The 9,609-nt window shown below is 37.6% G+C and overlaps 1 long non-coding RNA gene across 1 annotated transcript; it reads left to right on the top strand.

Moving 5' to 3' along the window:
- The first annotated feature begins 5,387 nt into the window (after positions 1-5,387).
- Positions 5,388-8,987, top strand: LOC307167378. Its single transcript, XR_013822771.1, has 4 exons — positions 5,388-5,566; positions 7,287-7,397; positions 7,507-7,534; positions 7,880-8,987. It is a non-coding gene; the product is annotated as an uncharacterized lncRNA (long non-coding RNA).
- The last annotated feature ends 622 nt before the right edge of the window (positions 8,988-9,609 follow it).

Genomic DNA, 9,609 nt, shown 5'->3' with positions numbered 1-9,609 from the left:
TTTAGTTTGATTGGATTCAGATTCGATTTACTTCACTTGCATGCCTTTTATCATTGCTGAAAACAAATGCAGATAATGTTAGGGCTGGTGAAACCTGCCCAAACTGGCACCTTTGAGTCTTATTTCCATTTAGAAGAAAAAATACTTAATAAGGCTAGCCAAAGGATCAGCATTATATTCAAATTTTACCTCAATATGCCATAAACTCACATCATGTGCGTATTTAACTTTCTCTTTTACAGCGTGCCGTCTCCTCCTTTTCTAAACTCAGTGATCAAATCACTAAACTTTGCTATAGTTCAAAGGTAAACAAACACACCATTTATATAACCAAGTGAACCAGATCAATGATCATTTGACCCTGGTGCTCTGTTATCACTGTTATTTCTATTCTTTAAAGAGAGAGAGAGGACTCTAAACTTTGAGTGACATGTAGAGAAAAAGGTTCTCTGTGAAAGTTCTCAGTGGGAAAGTGATCATGTTTCTATTAAGGGTCAGGTCAGTGTGACCTCTCCTTGACCGGTGTGACCCCATGATACTAGTGCATCTCAGTCTTGTGTTAGGAAACTGTGTGTAATGAATTCCATTGACACAGCCTTTGTTTAACACATACCGGCCATGATCTGATATGTTTACCTTGTTAAACATGTTGTTGACACTGCCATCATTACAAAGCAAGTTGCTCTGCCACTATTGTGATGTAGTGATACTAGAGTCGCATGTGACTCAATGACTCAATCTGTTTTTGTATTTCAAATCATTCTTCAAAATGATTTGAGCAAGAATGTGAAAAACAAAGTCAGTGAGAACATGAATAAGAATGTTGCTCAGATATTTGAATATAAAATAGGAATCACAACGGAGCACTGCAAAGCTGACACCAAACTGCAGCGTTAGCCCAAGGTTAAAACAATGTAAACACTGTTTACTGTAGACAGGATTGAAATTTGAATTAGAGCTCTCAGCTCATATCCTGATATCTGATAAAGGAAAATGAGCTCATATTACTTACTGGAATATTGTACAATGTCAGTGTGGAAGGAAGTGAATGTCTATAGATGTGTTGCATCATTAGCAAAAACCTTTAATTAAAATAGGTTGTGTATCTCTACGTATTTAATCACATAATTAATCATACGGAAGGGCAAATCTGAGTGTTGGGATAAATGTTTCATTCAGTTATAAGGTAATCATACATTGTGACTGATAATATGCTACTAATATATTAGCCATGACCGGCAATGAATACACTCACTGACAACAATTATGCTTTATTTTAAGTCTTTTAAGTATGACAGCTCATAATATCAGTTTTTAATGTAGATCAGGAATATACCAGTTGTCACACTGAAATAACTGACTGAATCATTCGTGTAATGCTGCTGTATCATAGCCTGACTACGTCAGACTTCGTAATTCCGCTCAATTTCATTTCGCTTCTGTACTCAGTCTGAGATAGCGTAATAGCTTTCCGTTTTCCTCCGGCCTGAAAACAGCCGGCCAATCAACGAACAGAGAGCGGGCTGAGAGCCGTGACGACATAGACACTGATTGTACCGTGGATAAGTAGATTTACTTCACATAATCTGCAAAAGTCATTCACAGCCATGTTCACTCCGGTATTTCGCTCGATGGTTTTGTTTTCGCATCATACATGTGTTTACAGTGGAAGTTAGATGCGGCTGAGCATGCGCATAACACACGCCATAACCAAACGTTATGTGATTGGCTTACGGGTAACCAATGATTTTAAACTTCAGACAAGCGCCCCCCCCCCCCCCCAACCCCCCCCATGACTGATGAAGATGGAGCCACTGGAGGTGGAGACCCAGGTGGAGCGGAAGAACCCACATGACATTGATGGCACTGGAGACCGAGGTAGAGCCATGGCGACGAGCGTCTGAGGTGGAATCGGAGCTTGAGGAATGAGGCGCAGCCGATAGGACTCAGGACGAAGGTGGAGCTGGGGGGGGCATGGGATGAAGATGGAGCCGAAGGTGCAAGCAGGACAACGTCTGACCAAGGCAGAGCCGATGGGAGCCGTAAGGACAATGGTTTCTGGTGGAGCTGTGGACAGGCCAATAGTGGCCTCTTGCAAATCCTCCTTCTGCATCTCGCATGGAAGGGCTGGCTAAACTCTGGGTCTGGAGTGGGGCTAGTGTGGTCCTCAGCCAGGCTGATGGTGAACGCTGAATTGTTGTTCAACAGCACCCACTCCACGGAAGCGGAGAAATCCTCCTTTAGTCCGTCCACTGGAACGCATGCCTTAGACTGCTTGCTCAGGCTGGCGTAGAAGAAGACAGTCCGGGTAGTGACTTAGGCACGCTAGTATGCTTTCCTGTAGCTCAAGCAGTAGAGCATTGACACTTGCAACGCCAAAGTCATTGGTTACGAATGTAAAATGTGTACCTTGAAATGCAATGTAAGTCGCTTTGGATAAAAGCATCTGCCAAATGCATAAATGTAAATGTGGTATGATGAAGTCCCGGGTATGTTGTTCCAGTGGACGGTCTCCCGTACATTTTTTCAAAGTAATATACATATATACAGTATATATATATATATATATATACTGTATATGATTTTTTTTTTTTTACTTTAAAAAAATGTAATAACACAAACAATAGATGTTCATAGGGCCCTGTAGTAGAGGATGGGTCCCCTGGGAATCTGGGTAGTCATTTATTTATTTATTTTATTCTTTGATACTGCAAAATTCTATTATTATACTTGCTGTTTGGTTTAGCACAGGCAAAGCGGAACATTCTACACACATCCTGCCTAAAGCAAATACACACATTTACTAAAGGAAATCTGAATTAAACATACCCTAATTCACTTGAATTATTCTGGTGCTATTAATTACAACCCACAGAACAATTAGTCCAATTCCCTTAAAGATCTTACAACTTTAGAGATATCAGATGGCTTTTTTATATATATATCAAGTGCTCTTATAAAAGATAACATTTAATATTAATGAACAAAAATCAACTAACAGACAAAATAAGCAGAACTTACTGGGGCTGTATTCCAAAAGGATCTGATGTCGATAAAGACTGGCAGGTTGTGTTAAATCCTACTCTCTGCTCTTTCTCTCACGTCCTCAGTGGTCATGGATATCAGTCTTCACTAGGCAAACCAGTATCAGAACAAACATATTTAAGAATCAAGCCTCTTTATAACCACCCCTTGCTGCTTTTTCCCTTTCCACTGAACTGCTTTGTCCATATATTCTTGTCATCTTTTTGTTGTAGTATGTGCAAGGAATGAGATATAAGGAAGTGCTCGTGTTCATTTTCTCTTTTGTGTTTTTATCTTGCAAATAAGAGCTCTCAACACATCCTGATATTTGATCTACAGGAAAATATGCTCAGATTACATCATTACCAGAATAGTATACATTGTCAGTGTGGAAGGAAGTAAATGTATATAGACGTGCTGCATCATTACATCCAACATAATTAGGACACACTGAGTGTTGGAATAAATGTTTCAATCAAATAAGGCATAGATTGTCAGTGGTAATCATTATATTAGTTCTTATTATATTAATATAATACAAAGACGTAATGAAAAAACACAATAAATGAAAAAATATATATATTATAGTGTTTAAATCTTCGTATCATTTGTTTTGTGTGTGGATATTTCAGATATAAATGTATTATAATATTTGCTTGTGCACTGTTTGTACAATAGTAGTCATCTGTTTAAAGTGTTTACTTTATGACTCCTACCAAGGCTCAGTTTCGAGAGCCCTCATTTTAAACCACTAATGTAACTGTTATTATTGTAATATTGTAGCCTGCGAGCTGCACGTGACAGGTTGTGGTATTTGATTTGATCTCTGTGTTCAAAACATTCTGAGAACTCTGCAGTGAGCGCGGCATCCATCTGCATCTGTTTGTGTGCAGGGCGGCGGCACTGTTTTCATGAAATTCACAGTTTTGAAATGAAGATAAAGAGGTGCAAAAGGGGAAACCCCCTCTGTAGAACATCATTTTCCTCTTAAATTGAAAATTAATACTTTGATCCTCCACCTCACATTACATTTGACCTAGTGATCTGTTTCAGACATAAAAAAGTACCTCACTCTATACTGTGTATGTGGTTAAGATATTCTCACTTGCTGAGGGTAAGAGGAAGGGTGGTTTTGAATTTTAATGAGACATTAAAACTTCAGCATGTGCGATAGCTGGCAGATAAAAAATAATAATAATAATAAATTACTGCAAATGCATTGAGGCTGGTTAGAATAACGTATTGTCAAAGCATTATTCAAATATGAAAAGTTTCATTATTTACTCATATGACTTTCTTTCTTCTGTGGAACACAAAATTAAACATTTTGAATAATATTGTGCTCTTTCCATGCAATTACAACAAACAGAAATTGGGGTTTCCACATTTCAAAAAATGTGCTAAAGCTCTTTAAAGTATCAATTCATGTGTTACTGTTCTAGTCTTATGAATAAAATGTCAATTGTTATTCAATGATGATCTGTTGACCATTGTGACCAGATCACTGAGTCACTGAGTTGAACTCAAGAAGAGAATCAATCAGATTTGTGAACATGCGGTTCTGTGAATTGTATCAACCAATTAATCGAAGAGACATCAGAGACTCATTGTGGGGGATGGGGGATGGGGGGGGGGGGGTGATAAATGCATGACTGTTCAGTGGTTAACTCTTTCTCATTCACAAGGCTAAACTTTATCTTTCTGGTTTTGTATGTCTTCCCTCATGTTTCCTGTACTGTCTTATACAAGCTACTTTTAAATTAAAGGGAATTTGATTTCATTCTGTGAGAGAAAAGCCATGATGGGAGTCTTTTTTTGTGCTACATCACTCCACTGAATTAGAAAATCACAACTTGTGGTCAAGTTAGCCACCAGCCTGCTGCATTTCATTTAGTGAACAACAGAGGGCAGCACGTACCACATGCACATGTACCTAAACCGCTCCACCCCCACAAAGTGTGCACTGTAACGAATGAGAAAGCAGAAAATCATTCCATCTGATTCATAACCAGACAGGTGACATTAAACTAGGTGACAAACGTAGGTGTATATAAGAATATGGCGTGAAGACATTCTGTGACATACTACACATTTACCAGAACAGAAAGTTTATTTCAAATAAAACATTCTAGTACTTAAGAATGCCATATTTGTACTTAAATCACCTCATGAAAATGAAAATGGAAACAGAGCGTCAAACTTGGTGTGACTGAAAGAGATGCCATCAGTGATAAACTAAACTATGTAGCCAGTAGGCTAAAGAAGCAATCAGAACAAGCGATAGTAGTCAGGTGAAAATGAAGCACCAATGTGAAAGGGTGGGCCAGACAATGTTAAAAAAGAGAATGAAGACAGACCAGTTTAGAAAAAAGCAGCTTTTCCCAGTCTACAGACGCACACAAAGCAAGTTAGCGACATAGCAAGTTAGCACTGTATTAGAAAAAGAGTTGTTTTTCTAAGATAAAAGGAGCATCTACTTCAACTCTTCTTCAGGGCACATCATAACAAAAGTACAGCTATTCTCAAGAAAAAGGCATCATGGGTAAGAAACTCAATACTGCTGTTCATAAAAAAAAGTTCCTCTAACCGGAAGACATCACATTTCTTAGGTTTCAAGCATTTAAAAGCGCTATGTTAGTCTTATGACAAATTTATTGTGAAGTTGCTTTGGATAAAAGCATCTGCTGAGTGAATAAATGTTTTTGTTCGACTTTTAAATAGCACAGGTCTATCACGCGTTAGGCAAAGCTAATAGGCCTTTGCTTTTAGCAGTTAGCACTTAGCATTCAGAAGATGCAATTGTTGTGATTAATAGTATTGCAACTATGTTTGTGTCCATGTTTATGCTGTGTGTTTGTGTTTTTTGTCAAACTATTAGTAACAAGTTGGAAAACTCAGAATATTTTTTAAATTACATACTGTTGTGATGTATGCCAGAACTATGCAGGTACCTTTTGGAAACATATTTCAACATACTATTTGGTACACACTAATTCTAATTTTGAATAGAGGGTTTTCACAACACGTCATCAATCCGGAAGTCGGCCATATTGGCGGCACTGAACGTAAACAATGCCACTGAACTGAACGGACTCGCAAATTTGACTGATTATTGCTGCCAATATCTGCATTGGTTTCTATGGCAATGACGTTGCGTTGATGGAGGGGTTTGCATTTGCAATAAAGATGTTGTCTTATTTAAATTTTACAACATGGAAATGTGTAGCCGCCGCACTGGACTACTGCGTTTTGAGCCTGCTGCAGATCTGAAGGAGGCTGGTATGCACAGCTTTTTTTCTGCTCGTCCGGCACTTTGCAACAACACAGCCTTGTTTTGGCAGCGACTTTCAGCATGTTTCCTATAACAACGTCTGACGTTTACATTTTATGTGGTGTGAGAAAGTCACATAAACCACGCCATATATTCTCTGGCTCTGTAGGTTGAACACTACTGACAGTTTCAAAGTGTGAGATTTTCTGTTTTGTTGCCATAGAGCTCTTAAAGCTCCACCATCTTCTAGAAAGGGGGCAGGGAACAGCAGCTCATTTGCATTTAAAGGGATACACAAAAACGGCATTGATAGATACCATCGTTGTTTTATAATTAAATTTTTTAAATAATTTTTATTTTTTACTGTTTTACAATTGTTGTTTAATGTCCAGAATTGTTAATTATCTTGCTCCCTCATCCTTAAAAGCATTTGTTTCTTCGCGTACAGAAAATGTCTTCGTCAAGAGCTTCGTCAAGAAGTGAATGTGAAGTACATTTTAGAGTAACTGAGTTTGGTCGATCAGCTTTTTCTGTAAGAGCTGTTAATAATATGTATATTGGTGGATGTACGGTAATAATTTGGATTCCACTTTTTGTTGTTATGTGATGGATTATATGTCAGAGGTTCTCAACTTCAGTCCTCGGGACCCGTTGCTCTGCACATTTTGTATGTCTCCCTTATTTAACACACCTGAACCAGATCATCAGCTCGTCAGGAGAGACTCCATGAACTGAACTGAGTGTGTCAGATAAGAGAGACATACAAAATGTGCAGAGCAACGGGTCCCGAGGACTGAAGTTGAGAACCACTGTTATATGTCATATATATTTTTCATTTGTGGGGGGATTTTATGATCTTTTGGTTTTGATCTTTTGATCTTTTGGTATGTAATGTGATTTACAGGCACAGCAGATGAAATTTAGTTTTGTAGCTAATTCTGGGGCAGTTTTTATACTGTCTGAATTAAATAAATAAATAAAAATCTTCCAGATACCTCCACATCGATTGGGATAGCTGTGGCGTTTGGGATCTTGGGATTGTTCCTTTTGATATGTTTGATGCAGATATGCTGCAAGAAAATCAAATGCTGCAAGCGCAAAAGTAAGCAGGATCCTCATTACTGTCTAAAGAAAAAATAATAATAATCAATGTCCTTGTGCAAACTGTGAGAAAATAATTATGATATTTGCTTCCATTTTTTCCTTAACAGACCACTCGGTGAAAGACAAAATTTTAAAGTAAGTGAACTGACTAATATTTGTTTGTTTATGTGTGTGTGTGGGTTTGTGGTTCAGGTAAACCCTATGTAATGGGGGCAAAACTTGCTCCCCATGAGGAAAACAGGTAACATCATATATGTTTTTTGAAAATGTAAAAGTGGAGAAAGTTCTTTGTAGGTTTATGGGTAGGGTTAGGGGATAGAATATGTTTGTACAGTATAAAAATCATTGTCGATAGAAAGTCCCAATAAAACATGAAAACCCAACGTATGTGTGTGTGTGTTAATGGTATTCTGTTTAACAGAATAAATGTGGAATGATTGGTTGCTTATTTTTAACTTTAAATTGTGTGTATCTCTACAGGAAAGTCAGGATAAAGAATTTGTCTCCGTTTTCAATCAGCAGAATCGTTGACAAGAAATAATGGTCATCACTGCTCATATATCATTCTCTCAATGCCTGTAAATAGTGTACATGCATCCTGAAAGAATCTAATTTAGTCCATGTTTTCTTTATTTACAGCTCTCGTTGTAACCGTAATTATTTCCATGTTATGATGTGATAACACCTGTCAATTTATTTATTTTTTATTTCTGTGAAAAGTGTGAATCACGCTTCTGAAGTGAAGGTGTCAGTGATGGGGATGATTCATAACTGGTTATGATCGCTTTCCCACAGCTAGGGAAAAGCAACACACCTTGTTTTATTGAGAACGCTTCTCTTCTCTTGTTTTTCTCATTCTCTGACTCAAAATTTGTCTCCATGTCTTGCTTTTCAGTCTCACCACAAAAACATAGCGAAGCCTTTTTCTCAAGCTGAACCATTTCCACATAAAAATAACTTCAAAGGTCACCATATACATTGATGAAATGTCAAGTGTCTTCAGTTGCAGTAGAATGATCACATCATCCTCCTTGTGATTAATGACGTCCTCTAGTCTCGGGTGATATATTTCCTGTTAAGCAATATAATGTGTGTGATGTAATTTGGATCTGTATTCCTATACATCAGAGGTTCTCAACTCCAGTCCTCGGGACCGGCACCTACTGGTGTAACTGTGTAACTCTCAGAAAGAGGTTTTAAATGATAGGACGAGAATTAACTGATGTTGAACTCTTGCTCTGCACATTTTGTATGTCTCCCTTATTTAACACACCTGAACCAGATCATCAGCTCGTCAGGAGAGACTCTCCACTTACTGTCAGATAAGAGAGACATACAAAATGTGCAGAGCAACGGGTCCCGAGGACTGAAGTTGAGAACCACTGCTATACATCATATCTGATGTCAAGGAAAATGTGGTCATATTGGAATATTTCTTTAGTTTAATGTATATGTGTGAGTGTGTGTGTGCGCATGTATGCGTGTGTGTGTGTGTGTGTCGAAATCTGCTAAGAGGTAATTAAATGTATGAAATCATGTAAAAATGTATCATCTTTTATTGGAAAATTAAACATTTTATCAAACTTTGATAATTGCCTTATTATTTTAAACAAATCAGAAGATAGTATTCAAAGTACATTTTATAAAAAAAAATCACCTGTCAAGTTTATTATATTTCATCAGCATATGAGAGTACAGAGACTCATCTCCAGATCACTCATTCAACAGTTCATATATTGCCAAAATGATGGGGCGGGGGTGGGGGAGATCAGTCAAGAATAGAAAATTATTGAAAATATTCAAACAAAAAATGTCAGAATCAGTTTGTAAATAAAACACGTCCGTCAAAAAGAACACATTATACAATATTCACTAACTCGCCAAAGTTGTTCTGTTGGATTGGTGTTTATTCTCTTTAGCATGCAATGTGAAGTATTTCCCAGATCATTCCGAATCAATTTCAGTAATTGACGAACAAATTTATACTCACGAGTGTTATGTATTATGCGGGTTATTGTCTCTGACAGACAGCATGTTGAAGTCGTTCAGGCCCCCATGACGTAGTCAAAACATCCGTTAGTGTGGGTTTTGAATGCATGTACTTGCTGGAACTCTACTTCGCATAAATACTACCATGCATTGTGCAAGTTATATTTTGACAGACATCGATGTTGTGATATTCAAAAGATGTAGATTTGAAAACTGATGGA

Source organism: Squalius cephalus (assembly GCF_949319135.1).
Source record: "Squalius cephalus genome assembly, chromosome: 11".
NCBI lineage: Eukaryota > Metazoa > Chordata > Actinopteri > Cypriniformes > Leuciscidae > Squalius > Squalius cephalus.
Note: the sequence above shows the minus strand (reverse complement) of the source record. Positions and strands in the feature narration are given on the sequence as shown.